Source organism: Bos grunniens, chromosome 17, assembly GCF_055505025.1.
Source record: "Bos grunniens cultivar Pamir isolate PY7600 chromosome 17, Bosgru_T2T1.0, whole genome shotgun sequence".
NCBI classification, from domain to species: Eukaryota; Metazoa; Chordata; class Mammalia; order Artiodactyla; family Bovidae; genus Bos; species Bos grunniens.
Window position 1 is genome coordinate 66,924,264 of NC_141181.1, and position 21,133 is coordinate 66,945,396.

At 45.6% G+C, this 21,133-nt stretch overlaps 1 long non-coding RNA gene across 7 annotated transcripts in view; it reads left to right on the forward strand.

Moving 5' to 3' along the window:
- Positions 1-21,133, forward strand: part of LOC147355696 (uncharacterized) — a 161,549-nt gene that overhangs the window by 75,933 nt on the left and 64,483 nt on the right. For 6 of the 7 annotated variants that reach the window (XR_015144045.1, XR_015144044.1, XR_015144049.1 and 3 more), the window contains one exon: positions 1,782-1,900. The exons of the other annotated variant lie outside the window; for it this stretch is intronic. This is a non-coding gene — a long non-coding RNA (uncharacterized LOC147355696). The remainder of the gene's footprint in view (positions 1-1,781; positions 1,901-21,133) is intronic. 7 annotated transcript variants of the gene reach the window in all.

Here is a 21,133-nt window from a genome sequence, read left to right on the forward strand (position 1 = left end):
AGGATGAGATGGTTAGATGGCATCATTGACTCAATGAACATGCATTTGAAGATAGTGGAGGACAGAGGAGCCTGGTGGGCTACACAGGGTCGCAAAGAGTCAGACACGACTTAGCGACTGAACAACAAGCAACATGCATCACTCACTCACTTTAGTAGTGAAAGTGAAAGTCACTCAGTTGTGTCTGACTCTTTGTGACCTCATGGACTATACAGTCCATGGAATTCTCCAGGCCAGAATACTGGAGCCTTTCCCTTCTCCAGGAGATCTTCCCAACCCAGGGATTGAACCCAGGTCTCCCACATTGCGGGCAGATTCTTTACCAGCTGAGCCACAAGGGAAGCCCAAGAATACTGGAGTGGGCAGCCTATCTGCTCTCTAGCGGATCTTCCCAACTCAGGAATCAAACCGGGGTCTCCTGCATTGCAGGCAGATTCTTTACCAACTGAGCTATGAGGGGAGCCCCACTTACTTTAGTAAATACTAAATCATCATTGTTTCCCTTTAAAGCCATGCTTATTGAGGTATGACTTATCTGTAGAACAATTTACCCTTCTAAAAGTGTGCAGTTTGTTGAACTTTGACAGATGTATAACGTAGTATAACTGCCAACACTATCAAGATATAGGCTATTTTTCTTGCCTGTCCCCCAGATTCTCTCATAGCATGGTCAATTCCCTGCTCCCAGACTCAGCTTCCAGACAGGACTGATTAGATGACCAGCCCTGTGGTTTTGTCTATTCTAGAACATCATACACTGGAACCACAGAGTATGTAGCCTTGTGTCGTTAGCTTATTCCATTTCTTGTAATGCTTTTGTGATTTTTCTGCATTATTGTCTGTATCAGTAAATAGTTCACTCTTTTTTATTGCTGAGTAGTGTCCATTGTACAGATACATCATAGTTTGTTTATCCATTCTTCTGTGGACATTATAATTATCTTTTGGGTGGATACATTATGCCCACTTTAAGGAGAAGAAAACTGAGACTCAAAGAGGTGAAGAGTGAATGTCACTCAGCTAAAAAGGGTCTGGGACACATGTACACCCATGGCTGATTCGTGTCAATGTATGGTGAAAACCACCACAATATTATAAGATAATTAGCCTCCAATTAAAATAAATAAATAAATTTTTTTTAAAAAGGGTCTATCCCAGACCTGATCCCAAATTCTGGGTGTAGTTATAATGCTTATATTTACTGCTCTTCCTCTTTAGCCGAATGACTTCACTGATCAAGAAAATCTTGCTTCCATAAACTTCTTTTCCTTCTCCTCCTCATTTTTCAATAAGTGTTTGATAAATAAATAGATAAGGACCACCAGGACTGGCAAGGGATATGACTTCAGCTGTGTTGCCAGGAGTGAACTAGCCACCTTCAGCAGAGGCATGCAAATCTTTGCAGAAAGATGCCTGGTTGTAGGATTCTCACCTTGGAATGGGAGGTTAAGTTACATAGACTCTAATGTCCCTTCCTTCCTGAATTTCTCATTAGAGGCAGGCTTCCCTTGTGGCTCAGCTGGTAAAGAATCTGCCTGCAATGCGGGAGACCTGGGTTCGATCCCTAGGTTGGGAAGATACCCTGGAGAAGGGAAAGGCTACCCACTCCGGTATTCTGGCCTAGGGAATTCTATGGACTGGATAGTCCACAGAGTCACAAAGAGCTGGACATGACTGAGTGACTTTCAGTTTCACTTCACTTCATTTGAGGGGGAGAAAAACCTCAGCTCAAATTCCGTTCTGCTGTGTAATACTGATATCCTCAACTTTCCCATCTGCAGAATGGACTTCACCCTCCCTCTGAGTCAGGGAGAGGATCCTTGGAGGTGACATGTCGAGGCTCCCCCGCAGCGCGAAGTGCCCTGCTGACTCTCACCCCGCATCCTCCCCACTGAGCGGGGTAAGTGCAGAGAAGTTCTGCCCACTTGTGGTTTATCTGTGAGAGTGGGTTTTTCTTCTGCGAAGTAGGAAGTGTGCCCTCGGTTTCCTGGGAATTTGGAAGGTGTTAGGAATCCATTCACAGACCCTGCCTTTCTCCCACATATGCCTCCACCTGGCAGATGAACTAGGGATCAAAGTGCTGTGCATTAATTCTGCCAAGGCGTTTACATTGGCTGGGGGCCATATTTCACGGCCAGAGAATGGCTCCATTCCTGTCTTATAACAACCACCTGGGCCTGTCAGTGTGGCGCTGCCCTGCCTAATCCCTCTCCCCAGGCCACATACTCCTCCCCAAATCCCCCTCCTGAGCGGGCTCTCAGGTTCCATCCAGCTTGCCAGGAAAGAGCCCGGTTGGTCCAGGACCAGCGGAGCAGTGGGGGCTGCCTTGCGTGTCCCCTGACTCCTGCCTTACTGCCAAGCCTTGTGGGAGGCTGGAGCTGCCCTTGTTTCTGGCCACTGTGCCCCACCTAGACTGTTGTCCCATGAGGATGAACGAAAGGGGAAGCCAAAGCTCAGGGAGAGGACAGGATTGCTCAGGGCAGCAGAGCGACCAGGTAACAGTTTCCTTGCAATTGAAATTGTCCTCCACGCAGCACTTCCTGCCGAGTCTTACCGATATGCATTGAGAGAGACCCTAGACAAATCCCCATTTCTGAGGTGAAGACCCTGATGCCCAGAGAGGTTAAGCCAACTGCCCAGAGTCACACAGCGGGTACCTCTTGAAGCTGGGAGTTATACCCTGGTAAACTGGCCCCAGAGTGTGCGCTTTCAGCAGGCACACTGTGCTGCATTTGAACAGTCTGTGCAGGACGCTCCAGTTGGCGCTGCATCTCAGACTGGGACTGAGCTTCCCTTCAGGAGACTACCAAAGAGCTGGGTTAATGTATCAGTGCAGGAAAGGCATTGCTAATCAAGCCCAGAGGGGATAATGCCTGGGACAAATAGAACGTCATTTGATTTGACCTTTGGCTTCCTTTGCTATGTGTTCTTTGCCAACCGCCCCCGCCCCGCCCCGATCTTTCCTTTTTCCCCTCTAATCTTTTCTTGTGCTCTGTTTATCAGTTTCCTACTGCCCAGCCTAGAGCAGGAGTTTGATAATGGTTGTATTAATCCATCAAGGGATGAATGGCAGTGTTGCAAAGAGAAGGAAGACACCAAGGGAGAGAAGAGAGAGGAGCTGGCTCCAGCCTCAGGGAAATCCTGGCAGTGCGTTGGTGGGCTGGGCTTTAGCTGGGTGTAGATGGAGAAACCAGGGCTGTGGGACAGAGGAGACTGTTCAAGACCAGCCTCCAGGTGGGCAGCAATACTTCTGCAGCTGCCCTGGCCTCTGGCTTCTTCTTTTGTCCAAATGAAATACTCCCCCCGGCCCCTGGCATCCTAGGTTTGCTGTGAGGTTCTGATGAGGGAAGGGACAGCCTTAGAAAATGATGACCACACTAAACCACAGGGAGTATGGATTCTGAAGACTCTAGTTCATGTCCTGAAGACATTGTAGGGTTTCACAAGGTCTGTTTGCCCCACCCCAGACCCTGGGGATAGTAACTGTGGACTCCAAACTTCTGACTGTGAGTCCATGAATGACCAGAGCACCTTTGACTTTGGGTGATGTTCCTGCAAAACAGAGCCCAGCATGGCCTGGGGGACGAGAACCCTGATCTAAGGCTTTGGGAGATGTTGGTTCTATCTCAGGTTGGTTGGGCTCCACATGAAGCCTCACCTAAGCCATTCCTTTGCAGAAACCCCCCTTGGATCCCACTGTGCCCAGAATGAAATCCAGGGTCCTTGCTGAGCCCTGCCACCTCTCTGGCCTATCTTCAGCCTCTCTCCCCTTCCTCCTGAAGCTCCATTCTGACTTCCTTTCTGTGCTTTCTCAGTTGCATATGTTCCCACTGCAGGACCCTTGCACCTGAATTCTCCCCTTCCTGGAATGCCCTTCCCCGATCTGCAGACAGCTCACTCCTTGGCTTGCCTAGGGCCCTGCTCCAAAGTCACCACAGTCCCATCTTGACTCAACCAGGCACGCATCCCACTCTTTAGTTTTTGCACTTGTTCATTCCCTTGTTTACCTCGGTCTCCTTTTGAAGACGAGGACCACATCTGTCTCATGCACAGTTGTGCCCTCAGGGCCTAGAACGGTTGACACTTATTAACTATACGGTGGATTAATTAATTAATGTGGTTTCTCACTCTCTTGGCCTCGGGCTCCCCCACTCTGCAAAATCAGGGAGGGAGTCTTGGCATCTTGGAAGGGGTCCCCGTGCTCTGTCACCCATCACACCACGAGGGAGGGTGTGTGGTGGGCAGTGATAGGCCTTGGGTGGCCCAGAGTCTCCTGACGAATGAGGCTGATCCCTGCGACGCGGCCGTTATTGATCTAAGCAGGTTGTCGGTGAAGGGGAAGTTGTAATTGCTGCTGTAGTTTCATTGTAACCACCAGCCCCGAAGGGAAATTAAACTTTGCAGCTAATGGGGCTATATGATCCTTCAACCTTTGATGTATTGAATCCAGCGTGGTCCCTGGAATACTGAGTGGCTGCTCAGAGCATCATTTTTAAGCAGAAGCTGCCTCAAAGCTGATGTTCTTTCTGGGCCTGGGGAGCGGGTGGAGTGGGAAGGTTCCCCCATTCTTCAGTTTCCCTAAGAGGCTTAGACCATCTCTTAGAATCAAATCGTGAGGTGTTTGAGCTTGAAGGAACCTTAGGGCATCAACACCCACCTTTAACCTCACCTGCTCTAATTCACCCTCAGACAGTAGCCAGACAAGCTCCTGCAGGCTTGATCTGACTCTATCACATTCCTGCTTAAAAACCGTCAGTGTGGTCCCCAGGCTTAGAACTGCACCACTCAGTGTGAATCAGCAGCTTCACCTGCCCCAGGGAGCTAGTTAGAAATGTAGATTCTTGGGCCTTTCACCCCAGGACCTACTGTTTAAGGAATCTGATTCCTGTGCACAATAAAGTCTGAGAAGCACTGAACTGCAGGATAAATTCTAAGCTAGTTTTCATGGCATATATGCAATTTTGATCTGAAGGTATTGCAGTATTAAGAATCCAGGGTCTGGGACTTCCCTGGTGGTCCAATGGTTAAGAATCTGCCTTTCAATGCAGGGAACACAGGCTTGATCCCTGGTCAGGGAATTAAGATCCCACGGGCCACGGAGCAAACTAAGCCCATGTGCCACAACTCCTGAGCCTGCATGCCACAGCTAGAGAGTTTGCATGCCACAACGAAAGATCCTGCAAGCTGCAATGAAGATTGGAGACCCTGTGTGCTGCAACTCAGACCTGACACAGACAGATAAATAAATAAATATTAAAAAAAAAAAAAAAGAAATCCAGGGTCTGGACTTACACAGACATTGGGTTAAATCATGACTTGGCCACTTACCAAGCTGTGGGCTTTACACGCTTTCCTTCTCTGCTTTGATTCCTGCAAGGTTGTTGTGAAAAATCAAATACACTTTTACATGCAAAGTGCTTTTACATGTAGAGTGTATGGCACATGGTAGACACTCAACAAATCGCAAGTCCCTTCATCAGCTCTTAAAAAGCCTGCAATCGGCTCTTCATTCATACTCAAGTGTGAGTGACTGAAAAGTCAACTGATAGTCAACATGTTAAATATTCTTACACAGGTTAATTGTGTGCAAAACTTTTCCATTTTTAGAAGGGAGTAGAGAGGGGATTTGGAGAAGGCAATGGCACCCCACTCCAGTACTCTTGCCTGGAAAATCCCATGGATGGAGGAACCTGGTAGGCTGCAGTCCATGGCGTCGCTAAGAGTCGGACACGACTGAGCAACTTCACTGTCACTTTTCACTCTCATGCATTGGAGAAGGAAATGGCAACCCACTCCAGTGTTCTTGCCTGGAGAATCCCAGGGACAGCGGAGCCTGGTGGGCTGCCGTCTATGGAGTCGCAGAGTCGGACACGACTGAAGCGACTTAGCAGCAGCAGCAGCAGAGAGGGGATTTAAGCACTAGGCTTCTGACTCTAGAGTCTAGGTGTTTAAGTTCAACTGACACTTGCTGTAGTTAATTTTTTAACCAGTTATCTGGCAGGTAGATTTGCAGATGGTGAAAGAGAGGCCCAGACAGATGAGGTGTCATCTAGGATTCCCAGTTCAGGGACTGTGGGGCTCCAAGTTTTTCCATTCAGCTGGAATTTATGGAGTATATATGTTGCACCAGGCACCATTCTAGGCAGTAGGGATGCTGCAGTGATTGAGACAGGCCCATTCCATCTGCCAGAGCTCAGAGTGGAACCAGGGCTTTCTTACACTTATCAAGGGTGTTGGATCTCACTTTCAAACGTCTTGGTGACTTGGAGAACTTTTCCCCCTCCCACCTTCTCTGCTGCCTGCCCTTCCCCCCTCCCCTTACCCATCCATATACCTCAGCCCAGTGCCCACATACCACATGTCCTGGGCTTGCATCCAAGCTGAGTTGGAGATGGGGCATATTTTATCTTGGCACTATTTTTCATCCCTTCATGGACTTACAGGAAATTACCATTTCTTCCCAGCCAGGCTTCTCCCCTCGTCATGTCTCTTGGGAGAGGGACTATGGGTGGGCCCTCCATGGAGACCCCAGTGATTGGACTGGGGATATGATTTCTCTGGGGCTAGTGGCTGCTACTGTGCAAGGTCCTGGGAATGGGGGTGCAGGCAGCTTAAGACAGAGCACTGGGCCAGGAGGCAGGACCACTGGGCTTGCGTTCTTGCACTGCTGTGATCTTTTTTTCGTGAGCTCGAGCAAGTCCTATAATCTCCTTGGGCCTCTGTGTCTTTACCTTTGATATGATGTTCAACACTAGACTAACTACATACAGAAAGGCTCCCAGTCCCCATTTAGAACAATTTCCTGTGCTAAAATATGTAAGCATCTTTCAAGATACATGTGACACTGATAGTACGTGATACTCAGGGGAGGTAGCAGGCTTGGTGGGCTGCAAAGACCAAGGGAACCTGAGCTGCTCCCCTCCTACCCACACTCCCTCAGAGGCCACTGGAGGATCTGCAGTGTTCCTGGCATTGTATGCTGGCCATTCTACACTCCATCACAACCTCTCCAGAGAGGCGTCTCAGTGTCCTGGGACCAGAGACACTCCCAAGTAAAACCCTTGGGAGAGGGTAGGTAGATGGAGATGAAAATATGAGGGTTATAGTAGACACTGTTGGTGTCCTTACTCACATCCCCATAGACTTACCTTTATAGAGCTGGCTGGGATGCATGCCCACAGCCTAAGGCTGTCGCTGTTGGCTGGAGCCTGCTCTGCTTGCAGGCAAGTAAGCTAAATGTGTCTGAGAATTAACAATCCAGGAGTAACTTTCAACCGATGATTGGAGGGAGTTCATGAATAAATTGTCTCAGCCCCCTGGTACCTCAAGTGGGATAACCCTGTAGAGCGTTTCTACACTACTTCTCCAGTGGGATCTGGCTCTAGCTGCCCATAGTGGTCACTCTTGCCTGGAAAATCCCATGGACAGGGGAGCCTGGAGGGCTGGAGTCCGTGGGGTCTCGAAGAGTCGGACACGACTGAGTGACTTCACTTTCACTTTTCACTTTCATGCATTGGAGAAGGAAATGGCAACCCACTCCAGTGTTCTTGCCTGGAGAAACCCAGGGACGGGGGAGCCTGGTGGGCTGCCGTCTATGGGGTTGCACAGAATTGGACACGACTGAAGGGGCTTAGCAGCAGCCGCAGCCCGTAGTGGTGTCTGGCTTGACTTTGTGCCTTTGGTCGGCTGCCTTTCCTTCCCTGTTTCACTTCTGCCTACGTCTTCCCACTGTTTCTTGCTTACACTCAAAACTTTCTGCTTATGGGAGAACTCAAACTAAAACGAGAGTCTTCCCCGCAGAACCGGATCATGGACCTCAGGGCTGGAGGCAAGAGAGAAGCAACTCAAGAAGTCAGAACTTAATCTTGGGTAAAAACATGCAGAATTGGGAAGGGAGGTCAGAGGGAAGGAGAAAACAGAGAAGGCAAGATTCTGGGAGCCAGGAAGGAGAGGGGTTTAGGTGTGTTGGTCACACAGTAGCAGGGCCTCCTAGGAGCTGTCTGTGGTGCTGAAATTGCCTGGGTTTCCCTTGTAGTTTAGATGGTAAAGAATCCACCTGCAGTGCAGGAGACCCCGGTTCGATTCCAGGGTCAGAAAGATTCTCTGGAGGATAGGCTACCCACTCCAGTATTCTTGGACTTCCCTGGTGGCTCAGATGGTAAAGAATCTGCCTGATATGCAGGAGACCTGGGTTCAATCCCTGGGTTGGGAAGATCCCCTGGAGAAATGAAAGACTACCCATTCTCACCTGAAGAATCCCCATGGACAGGCTACAGTCCATGGAGTCACAAAGAGTCAGACATGACTGAGTGACTAAGCACATCCTTGAAGCACATCATATTGGGGAGGGGAGTCTATCTGTAGCTCTGGTCCATGGTCTCTACCTCTGATAGAACTGGAATAGGCTCTCAGACGTAGCAATTATATCATTCATCATTATTTTCAGAGCAAGTGTGGTATGGTGAGAACAGAACTAGATTTCCAGAAGTAGAGTGAGGTGGAACAAAACACAAGTGAGTATGATTCAGTTCAGTTCAGTTCAGTTGCTCAGTCGTGTCCGACTCTTTGTGACACCATGAACCGCAGCATGCCAGGCCTCCCTGACGTCCATCACCAACTCCTAGAGTTCACCCAAACCCATGTCCATCGAGTCGGTGATGCCATCCGACCATCTTATCCTCTGTTGTCCCCTTCTCCTCCTGCCCTCAATTTTTCCCAGCATCAGGGTCTTTTCAAATGAGTCAGCTCTTTGCATCAGGTGGCCAAAGTATTGGAATTTCAGCTTCAACATCAGTCCTTCCAACGAACACCCAGAACTAATCTTTAGGATGGACTGGTTGGATAACCTTGCAGGCCAAGGGACTCTCAAGAGTCTTCTCCAACACCATAGTTCAAAAGCATCAATTCTTTGGCACTCAGCTTTCTTTATAGTCAAAATCTCACATCCATAGGAAAAACCAAGGAAAAACCATAACCTTGACTAGATGGACCTTTTTTGGCAATGTAATATCTCTGCTTTTTAATATGCTGTTTAGGTTGGTCATAACTTTCCTTCCAAGGAATAAGCATCTTTTAATTTCATGGCTGCAATCACCATTTTCAGTGATTTTGGAGCCCCCCAAAATAAAGTCTGACACTGTTTCCCCATCTATTTCCCATGAAGTGATGGGACCAGATGCCGTGATCTTCGTTTTCTGAATGTTGAGCTTTAAGCCAACTTTTTCAGTCTCCTCTTTCACTTTCATCAAGAGGCTCTTTAGTTCTTCACTTTCTGCCATAAGGGTGGTGTCATCTGCATATCTGAGGTTATTGCTATTTCTCCCAGCAATCTTGATTCCAGCTTGTGCTTCTTCCAGCCCAGTGTTTCTCATGATGTACTCTGTATATAAGTTAAATAAGCAGGGTGACAATTTACAGCCTTGACGTACTCCTTTTCCTATTTGGAACCAGTCTGTTGTTCCATGTCCAGTTCTAACTGTTTCTTCCTGACATTCATACAGGTTTCTCAAGATACAGGTCAGGTGGTCTGGTATTCCCATCTCTTTCAGAATTTCCCACAGTTTATTGTGATCCACACAGTCAAAGGCTTTGGCATAGTCAATAAAGCAGAAATAGATGTTTTTCTGGAACTCTCTTCCTTTTTCAATGATCCAGTGGATGTTGGCAATTTTATCTCTGGTTCCTCTGCCTTTTCTAAAACCAGCTTGAACATCTGGAAGTTCACAGTTCACGTATTGCTGAAGCCTGGCTTGGAGAATTTTGAGCATTACTTTACTAGCGTGTGAGATGAGTGCAATTGTGCGGTAGTTTGAGCATTCTTTGGCATTGCCTTTCTTTGGGATTGGAATGAAAACTGACCTTTTCCAGTCCTGTGGCCACTGCTGAGTTTTCCAAATTTGCTGGCATATTGAGTGCAGCACTTTCACAGCATCATCTTTCAGGATTTGGAATAGCTCAGCTGGTATTCCATCACCTCCACTAGCTTTGTTCATAGTGATGCTTCTTAAGGCCCACTTGACTTCACATTCCAGGATGTCTGGCTCTAGGTGAGTGATCACACCATCGTGATTATCTAGGTCATGAAGATCTTTTTTGTACAGTTCTTCTGTGTATTCTTGCCACTTCTTCTGAATATCTTCTGCTTCTGTTAGGTCATTGCTGTTTCTGTCCTTTATTGTGCCCATCTTTGCATGAAATGTTCCCTTGGTATCTCTAATTTTCTTAAAGAGATCTCTAGTCTTTCCCATTCTATTGTTTTCCTCTATTTCTTTGCATTGATCACTGAGAAAGGCTTTCTTATCTCTCCTTGCTATTCTTTGAAACTCTGCATTCAAATGGGTATATCTTTCCTTTTCTCCTTTGCTTTTCACTTCCCTTCTTTTCACAGCTATTTGTAAGGCCTCCTCAGACAGCCATTTTGCTTTTTTGCATTTCTTTTTCTTGGGGATGGTCTTGATTCCTGTCTCCTGTACAATGTCATGAACCTCCACCCCATAGTTCATCAGGCACTCTGTCTATCAGATCTAGTCCCTTAAATCTATTTCTCACTTCCACTATATAATCATAAGGGATTTGATTTAGGTAATACCTGAATGGTCTAGTGGTTTTCTCCACTTTCTTCAATTTCAGTTTGAATTTGGCAATAAAGAGTTCATGATCTGAGCCACAGTCAGCTCCCAGTCTTGTTTTTGCTGACTGAATAGAGCTTCTCCATCTTTGGCTGCAAAGAATATAATCAATCTGATTTCGGTGTTGACCATCTGGTGATGTCCATGAGTCTTCTCTTGTGTTGTTGGAAGAGGGTGTTTGCTATGACCAGTACGTTCTCTTGGCAGAACTCTATTTGCCTTTGCCCTGCTGCATTCTGTACTCCAAGGCCAAATTTGCCTGTTACTTCAGGTGTTTCTTGACTTCCTACTTTTGCATTCCAGTCCCCTATAATGAAAAAGACATCTTTTTGGGGTGTTAGTTCTAGAAGGTCTTCATAGAGCCATTCAACTTCAGCTTCTTCAGCATTACTGGTTGGGGAATAGACTTGGATTACCGTGATATTGAATGGTTTGCCTTGGAAACGAACAGAGATCATTCTGTCGTTTTTGAGATTGCATCCAAATATTGCATTTTGGACTCTTTTGTTGACTATGATGGCTACTCCATTTCTTCTAAGGGATTCCTGCCCATAGTAGTAGATATAATGGTCATCTGAGTTAAATTCATCAATTCCAGTCCATTTTAGTTCACTGATTCCTAGAAAGTTGATGTTCACTCTAGCCATCTCCTGTTTGACCACTTCCAATTAGCTTTGATTCATGGACCTAACATTCAAGGTTCCTATGCAGTATTGCTCTTTACAGCATGGAACCCTGCTTCCTTCACCAGTCACATTCCCAACTGGGTATTATTTTTGCTTTGGCTCCATCCCTTCATTCTTTCTGGAGTTATTTCTCCACTGATCTCCAGTAGCATATTGGGCACCTACCAACCTGGGGAGTTCATCTTTCAGTGTCCTATCTTTTTGCCTTTTCATACTGTTCATGGGGTTCTCAAGGCAAGAATACTGAAGTGGCTTGCCATTCCCTTCTCCAGTGGACAACATTCTGTCAGACCTCTCCACCATGACCCAGCTGTCTTGGGTGGCCCCACATGACATGGCTTAGTTTCATTGAGTTAGACAAGGCTGTGGTCCACGTGATAAGATTGGCTAGTTGTCTGTGATTGTAGTTGCAGTCTGTCTGCCCTCTGATCCCCTCTCTCAGTGCCTACCGTCTTACTTGGGTTTCTCTTACCTTGGACGTGGGGTCTCTCTTCATGGCTGCTCCAGCAAAGTGCAGCTGCTGCTCCTTATCTCTGATGTGGGGTAGTGAGTATGATTAGTTTTTGACAAATATTAAACATATTTTATATGTGGTGCACTTTCCCATTTATACTATTGGGTCTTCAGTGCATTCCTAAAAGTAAGTAATGATACCTATTTTATGGATGAGGAAAACAGAACTCACAGTATTTAGGAGGACAAACTGTAATCGATCCTTGACAGTGGAAGAAAGGAATTGCATGATGGAAGTTGAGGGAGAAGTGGGATATAGAGTTGCTGTTTGTAACACCTACTCTTTACAAGCACTGAAAATTAGTAGGTGTGTAGTTTTATGCTTGCTATTTAACTTCCATATGCCTCAGTTTCCTTATGAGAAAGTGGAGGTATTTCTAGTATAACCACATGGAGTTTTTATGAGGACTTAACTATTATATATAAAACATTTAAAATAGTGCCTGGTAAATGGTGAGCATTTAATGAGTTAGTAATTATTATTTTTATTATTAATGTTAAATTTATTATTACTAGAGATTCTGTGATGTATATGTACATCATTGCTAGTTTCTATGGCATGGTGAAGATAGGTGTCATCTCCAGTTTACACATGACATAATTAAACCTTAGAAGCTTGCCCAAGGTCACAGAGCTAGAAGAAATGAGCATATTTTTGAATCCTTCTCTACCTGATTCCAAAGCCCATTTTATTCCATTTCATCAGGCTCAGGCAGAGTTTTTTCCAAGTCAAAAGTGACTTAGAGTTTTGTAAGGGAGAGGAGAAGGAAGAAATTGAATACAGAAAATAATAAGTGTACAGCACGTGTGTCTACTGTTGTAGGTTGGAGAGTGTGATCAGAAGTCTGAATTTACAGATTTACCCTGGACCTTGGCACACAAATAGGAAAGAAAGTAAAAGGGAAGGTGGATTTGGCATTTTGTCAACAGTGCATTGTGGATGAAAGCCTTCCTATCTGGGGCTTTTTGCTGTCCTGAGAAAATTAGGTTTCATATTTTTGAGCTATGATCACAGCAGAAAGGAAGAAGGAATGGTTAAAAAACAGTGAAATTTGGCCCGGTTATTGCCAGGCATCATGGAATAATGAAGAGAGAAAAAATAATTCAGTATCCCACAAGGACCAGAAGGAATGTCCCAACTTTCATCTGGAATAGGTTTGCTGTGTCCTAGGGGCTTCCCTGATAGCTCAGTTGGTAAAGAATCCACCTGCAATGCAGGAGACCTGGGTTCAATCCCTGGGTTGGGAAGATCCCCTGGAGAAGGGAAAGGCTACCCATTCCAGTATTCTGGCCTGGAGAATACCACAGACTGTATAGTCCATGGGGTCACGAAGAGTCTGACATGACTGAGCGACTTGCATTTTACTTAGCTGTGTCCTGCTCCTAGCTTGAGAGTTACAGGTTTTACTGGCTCAAAGATCAAGGAGGTCCACCGAAGATAATGTAATAGGGTAGAAACATCATGGACTTGAGTCAAAAAATCTGGATTTGAAGCCAGGCTCTGCCAGTTCCTGGTTATGTGACTTGTGTCCCATTAGTGCCCCGCTCTGAGCCTTAGATTACTCATCTACAAAATGGAGTTAATGGTATCTTAATCACAGGGTGACTGAGCAACCCAATGAGATTATGTTTATAAGTGTACTTGAAAAGTATCAATAGAAAATGGCAGTAGGGGCTTCCCTGGTGGCTCAGTGGTAAATGCATTAAAAAAAAAATATGATAGTAAATGCAGGAGACACAGATTCAGTCCCTGGTCTGGGATGATCCCACATGCCACCCAAGCAGTTATGCCTGTGCCCAACAACTACTGAAGCCTGAGCGCTATAGAGCCTGTGCTCTGCAACAAGAGAACCCCCTCCAGTGAGAAGACCGTGCACGACAGCTAGAGAGTAGGCCACTCATTGCAACTAGAGAAAAGCTGAGCAGCAGTGGAGACCCAGCACAGCTGACTAAGTAAATACACAAATAAACAGTTCAAAATGCCAGAAGTAGGCAGTGACAATGTCATAGTTATAATTTAGGATTTCCCCAGTTCCTAATATAAGATAAATTGATGTCTCCCTGTGGGCCTTGCTTTCCCCCATGGGGAGGCTAACAGAGCTGGTGGTGTTTTCTCCACATTTGCCTTTTACGGACTGGATCCGAAGGATGACAGATTATCGTTGGTCCACCTTTCCTCAAAGGTTTGGTATTCCAGACTCTCTGGAGGTCAGGAATGCTTCAGAGGAAACCCAAGCCAAGCACTTTGTGGGAAATCTTTATCTAGGCTGAGGCCCCATGGAAGAACTGAGGCTATGAGGTTGATGGTGTGGCTTTGTGGGTGGTTGAGTCCTCTGTAAATGTCCTTCCGCCAAAAGGAGAAATTATGACCCTCTGGGGAGAAAAGTCCACTAAGGTCTTACTTATTTTCCTTTTCTTTTAAAATTAATTGAACAATCATTCACTGCACATTTACCGCAAGCCAGTAGGCTATGCAAGGGTGAGCCCTGGTGAGCCTACGTCTAGGGAGCTGTCCGTGGTTCTGAAATATTTGTCTTGGTGCTTACATTGTGGAGGGGAGCCCATCTGTGGCTCTGGCCCGTGGCCTCTACTCTGAGAAGTCCTCTTGATTTTCTCTCCATGGTACAATCTGAAGGACACATGTCCTGTATGCTCAAGAATAATATGCAACCATATCACAGCCCCAAGCTTTGTCTAGAATCATCTACCAACAGCTTTTGTCATTAGCTCTTACTGGAAGGTGAATGGGCAGCTTGAACCTCTGACATGGTTCCCAAGTTTATATTCCAAACCTCACATGAGACCCAGTTATTCTGTACCAGATATGTCTGGCAGACTTCTTCAAACCTTCTTTAAAGAAGGCTGTGTTCTGCACAAAAGAGAGGCTTAGGGTAGCATAAAGACTTGAATTGAATCATTGTTTCAATATTGACCAGATATGTTTCTTGCACAGATTGTTTACTCTCTCTGAGCCCCAGTCTCCACATCTGTAAATAGAAGGTGGCAGTTGAAGAGATAAGCAATATGGCTGTGTATAGGATATTTAAGGAGAGGTTCCATAAACAGCATGTTTATAAATGCTAGTATAAGGGATCTTTCAACCCCAATCTTTCCCTTTCACTCTTGTTCCTCAAAAATGCTCACCCAACATTTCCTCCTTATTCATCTGTGCCCCTATTCCCTGATCTGAAAACTGGAGGTGATGATGATAGTTTTGGTGGTGAAAGTCCTTCCATTCATAACCTGTAGACTGTGTGGAGGAGAAAATTTATTGAAAAGAATCGGAGTGATATGTAAACTGAGTTGCACTTGGAGTTTGTCATGCTTCATCCTTCCTGGGCTTAGTTGCTCCATGGCATGTGGAATATTTCGTGACCAGGGGCTGAACCTATGCACCCTGAATTGCAAGGTGAATTCTTAACCACTGGACCACCGGGGAAGTCCTGAAAGGGTTTTGATCAGGAGAAATGACTTGGTCAGATTGCATCGCAGAAAGTGGCCCTGGTTGCAGCATGGGTATTTGCTGGAAAGGAAGGAGACTAGACCTGGAGACCAGTATGGTGAGTGTTGTAAGAATGCAAGTGCCCAGTGTTGGTGGCTGGGCTGGGGTAGTGATAGTGGGGTGCAATGAAGCAAATAAAATTGAGAGAGGTTTGCATGGTTCTGTCTACTACTGGATGTAGATGCCAAGAGAAAAGGAATTGAGTTTTCTAGATTGGGAAACAGGATGTCTAGAGGTCCACTTATGAGCAAAGAGAACAGATATGGGAACAAGTGGAACTGGAGGCAGAGGTAATGCTTTGGTTTGGGGGTATTTTGAACTTTGTGGGGCCTCGGGGAATCCAAATGAAGACACAAAAGTCCAGAGCTGAGAAAACAGGAATTGATGAAGGATAAAGATAGAGCTAAGATGCAAATGGTTATGATGCCCTCTCTTTCTATACTCTATTCCCCAAAGGATGTTTTCCTTCCCTGAACACTTTGAGCTTGTTGGTGCCACACAATTAAGCACTTAATTGCTTTCTAATTGATATGTGCCTCAGCCTGTCTCACCAGACACATTTGCAAGCTTCTTGAGGGCAGAGGGTTCCATGCAATGCCCTCCCAACCATCTCCCTGGGCACCACATTAAATTTATGAGATATTTGAATGGAGAAGAGGAGAATGGTTAGCTTGTCGGTCAGTCAGTCATTGGTGACCACACCCAACCTCAGTCTTTCCATCTATAGGATGGGAATCACCAGGCTTCCTCCAGTCCTTCCGTGATCATTTAAGGTTTCAAGTTTTATTATTCATCCCTCAAAATGGTGGTGAGGGACCCAGGGAGGGGGAGAAGAAGCAGCTCATTAGACTTCTAGAATGCATTCCGTTGACCTGGTCCGACATCAGGATACTTAGACAGGAAATAGAAATTAAAAAAAAAAAAAGAAGAGGAGGGATGCAAATTGTGTCTCTCCAGTAGTAGCAGTCGCTCAGCAAAACAAACAAGTCTACCGGAATGCTTTGGCGATTATACAGACAAACAAATCACTCTCCCAAAGTGCTTCTTGGGGGAATTAGGGCTCTTGGAAATGAAACACAAACAGATTATTAAAAAAGAGCTCCCCGTTGGGAGAGAAACAGTATTTACAAGAGAAGATGTGCCTAGCCGGACCTCTAATTGCCGTTCATTATCTCATATTGATTTAATTAGCTGCTGCACTCAGGTCTGAATTGCCTGCTGCCCGCAGCAGGGGACTGGCGGAGAGAGGGGGTTCAGATTGACCGAGCAGCCTCCCGCCATCTCTCACCCTCCTCCTCCTTTTCTCCTGAAACATGGGGGTCAGCTCATGGGGTGTCATTGTGGTAGCAAAGTGGCGGCCAGTGGCTGGAGGCAGCCAGCCACGTCCGAGGCCTTGCGGGCTGCTCTGTCTCTCATGCACCTCAACTGGGGTGGCTGTAAGGAGCTAATTAGCTGCAGTAATTAGAGTGTCTTCATAATGTGGAATTAGAGTGGCTTGGTGAAGGCACAGGGAGATATATGGCCCAGGCTGGCAGTGGTAACAGGGTGGAAGCAGGCAGGGGGACAATGGGGCAGTCTCCCAGAATGTCCTCTGGCCCCTGCAGGGTGACTTTTCTGCCCCCTTCTGCAGGGTGGCTGCTCCCACATCAGGCTATTCAGCTGCTCCTGGCCTCTCCATCCTTCTGTGACCCAGAGACTCCAGCTGAGCAGAGCTTTCCAGACGAAGAAGGAAGGTTATTAGCGATTCTCTCTAGTGGGCGTCTGGGACCAATTGTTTTGAAGATTTGGGGTTTATAATTGCAAGTGATTAATGGAGGAGTTGGCAATCAGGCTTAAAAGGTTGCTAATTGCTCTTTTAACATAATTGTGTCCGAGTGAGAGTAGTGTGTGCTCACAGGCTCTGCATGTGGAATGCACGGTGTAGGGAAATTAAATGGTGTCATTATCTTTCCTCCCTCCATCCATTCATTCAACAAATCTTGACTGAGCATCCATGAAGCTTCTGGCCCAGGGCTGGGTGCTAGGGATACAGCTGTGCATGAGACAGAACCCTTGCCCTCAAGGGGCTTGCTGCCTGATGGGCTTAGGAGACTGAGATATTCAGCTCAGTTCAGTTCAGTCGCTCAGTCGTGTCTGACTCTTTGAAACCCCATGGACTGCAGCATGCCAGGCTTCCCTGTCCATCACCAACTCCTGAAGCTTGCTCAAACTCCTGTCCATCAAGTCAGTGATGCCAGCCAACTATCTCATCCTCTGTTGTCCCCTTTTCCTCCTGCCTTCAATCTTTCCCAGCATCAGGGTCTTTTCCAATGAGTCAGTTCTTCACATCAGGTGGCCAAAGTGTTGCAGTTTCAGCTTTAGCATCAGTCCTTTCAATGAATATTCATGGTTGATTTCCTTTAGGATTGACTGGTTGCATCTCCTTGCAGGGACTCTCAAGAGTCTTCTCCAACACCATAGTTCAAAAGCATCAGTTCTTCAGCGCTCAGCTTTCTTTATAGTCCAAGTCTCATATCCACACATGACTACTGGAAAAACCATAGCTTTGATTAGATGGACCTTTGTTGGCAAAGTAATGTCTTTGTCTTTTAATGTGCTGTCTAGATTGGTCATAGCTTTTCTTCACTGAGGTATGGAGTTTTTTTTCACACTGAGGTATGAAGTTTTTCCACCCTGAGGTGTGGAGTTCTGCTATTCAGTCTACTTCTGCCAAGGCAGCAGAAGCAACTGACACTTATTAGAGGACTTCTAGGAGCTTCCTGGGTTTCCAGGTGGCTCAGTGGTAAAGAATCCACCTGCCAATGCAAGAGATGGTGGAGACATGGGTTCAACCCCTGGGTTGGGAAGTTCCCTGGGAGAAGGAAATGATAACCCGCTCCATTATGCTTGCTTGGAAAATCCCATGGACAGAGGAGCTTGGTGGGCTACAGTCCATGGGGTCACAAATAGCTGGACATGACTGAGGACACACACAAAGCACGGCACAGGGACTTACTAAGAGGAATCTTCAGGCTTCCTGCCTTAGAGCCTAATAATGTCATGCATGCTTAGTTGCTTCAGTTGTGTCCAACTCTTTGTGACCCTAAGAACTGTAGCCCACCAGGCTTCTCTGTCCATGGGATTCTCCAGGCAAGAATATTGGCGTGGGTTGCCGTGCCCTCCTCCAGGGGTCTTCCTAACCCAGGAATCAAATCCATGTCTCATGTCTCCTGCATTGACAGGTGGGTTCTTTACTGCTAGCACCATCTGAGAACCCCCAATAAAGTCATAGTTATGCACAATTATAACAAGTATAATAACCTTGTTACATCCTGATTCTTCTTATTACCACAGGTAAAAAGCAGTGCTATGTGTACAGAACACATCTTATAAGATATGCCCCATCACAGAAAAGGAAGTTGAGGCTTATGTAAATTATGTTTCAGTCTTCTCATCTCATATTCTCTGCATCAGGTTCATTGTAGATGACCAAAGATCAAACAGAAAAACACTTTAGAGTTTATTGTATTAAGAAGCGGCAAGTAGTTTTCATCTGGCTCACAAAGTTTTCATTTCTTAGTAATGGCTGCTTGGAATTAGTATTCTAAATGTGTATCCAGTCACAGGGGGGTGGAAAATTGTCAGTGATTGATTAGTAATGTCTGCTTTGACTCAGGGAGAAGATGCAGTGGTACAGATACCACAGATTTGCCATCCTTGTTACAATTTGGTCTTATCTCTCAGTTATGGAAGCCTCTGGTTTCCTAAGGGCCTTGGGCAAGTCACATCCATTCTTTGAGACAAGATCCTTAGGAGTCAGTTGAGCAAGGATTTATTCACCCACATTCCTAGGCCCAGTACTGCAAGGAAAATAGGATCCTTGGCTTGGGCTCTTGGTGACCTCACGTGTTACAGAGACATGGATAGTATATGCAGAGACAGTCCAGAGAAATGGCGAAAGGAGGGCTTCACAGGGGAGGAGGGTCGTGGAGGACTCAACTAACTTGTTCCCCTGAATATACTGAGGGAAAGTAGGTCTCCATACTCTCCCTCAAAAATGACAGAATGATCTCAGTTCGTTTCCAAGGCAAATCACTTAGCATTACAGTAATCCAAGTCTGTTCCCCAACCACTAATGCTGAAGAAGCTGAAGTTGAATGGTTCTATGAAGACCTACAAGACCTTCTAGACCTAACCCTCAAAAAAGATGTCCTTTTCATCAAGGGGGACTAGAATGCAAAAGTAGGAGGTGAAGAGGTACCTGGCCTTGGAGTACAAATGAAGCAGGGCAAAGGCTGACAGAGTTTTGCCAAGAGAACACACTCATCATAGCAAATACTCTCTTCCTACAACATGAGGGATGACTCTACACATGGACATCACCAGATGGTCAAAACCAAAATCAAACTGATTATATTCTTTGCAGCCAAAGATGGAGAGGCTCTACACAGTCAGCAGAAACAAGACCTGGAGCTTACTGTGGCTTAGACCATGAACACCTTATTGCAAAATTCAGGCTTAAATTGAAGAAAGTAGGGAAAACCACTAGATCACTCAGGTATGACCTAAATCAAATCCCTTAAGACTATACAGTGAAAGTGACAGACAGATTCAAGGGATTAGATCTGGTGGACAGAGTACCTGAAGAACTCTGGACAGAGGTTCGTGACATTGTATAGGAGGCAGAGAGCAAAACCATCCCAAAGGGGAAAAAAAAATGCAAGAAGGCAGAGTGGTTGTCTGAGGAAACCTTACAAATAGCTAAGAAAAGAAGAGAAGTGAAAGGTAAAGGAGAAAGGGAAAGATATACCCATCTGAATGCAGAGTCAAAGAATAGCAAGGAGAGATAAGAAAGCCTTCTTAAGTGAACAATGCAAAGAAATAGAGGAAAACAATAGAATGAGACTAGTGATCCCTTCAAGGAAATCAGAGATACCAAGGGAACATTTCATGCAAAGATAGGCACAATAAAGGACAGAAACAGCAATGACCTAACAGAAGCAGAAGATATTAAGAAGAGGTGGCAAGAATACACAGAAGAACTGTACAAAAAGGTCTCAATGTCCTGGATAACCACGATGGTGTGGTCACTCACCTAGAGCCAGACATCCTGGAGTGTGAAGTCAAGTGGGCCTTAGGAAGCATTACTACAAACAAAGCTAGTGGAGGTGATGGAATTCCAACTGATCTATTTCAGATCCTAAAAGATGATGCTGTTAAAGTTCTGCATTCAATATGCCAGCAATTTGGAAAACTCAGCAGTGAGCCACAGGACTGGAAAAGTTAGTTTTCATTCCAGACCCAAAGAAGCGTAATGCCAAGGAATGGTCAAACTGCCACAAAATTACTATCATTTCACATGCTAGGAAGGTAATACTCAAAATCCTTCAAGATAGTCTTTAGCAATACATGAACCAAGAACTTCCAGATGTACAAGCTGGATTTAGAAAAGACAGAGGAACCAGAACTCAAATTGCTAACATCCACTGAATCATAGAAAAAGCAAGAGAATTCCAGAAAAACATTTACTTCTGCTTCATTGACTACCCTAAAACCTTTGTGTGGATCACAACAGACTATGGAAAATTCTTAAAGAGATAGGAGTACCAGACCACCTTACCTGCCTCCTGAGAAACCTGTATGGAGGTCAAGAAGCAATAGAACAAGACATGGAATAATGGACAGGTTTAAAATTGGGAAAAGAGTTCATCAAGCCTGTTTATATTCATCCTGTTTATTTAACTTATATGCAGAGTACATCATGTGAAATGCTGGGATGGATGAAGCACAAGTTGGAATCAAGATTGCCAAGAGAAATATCAACA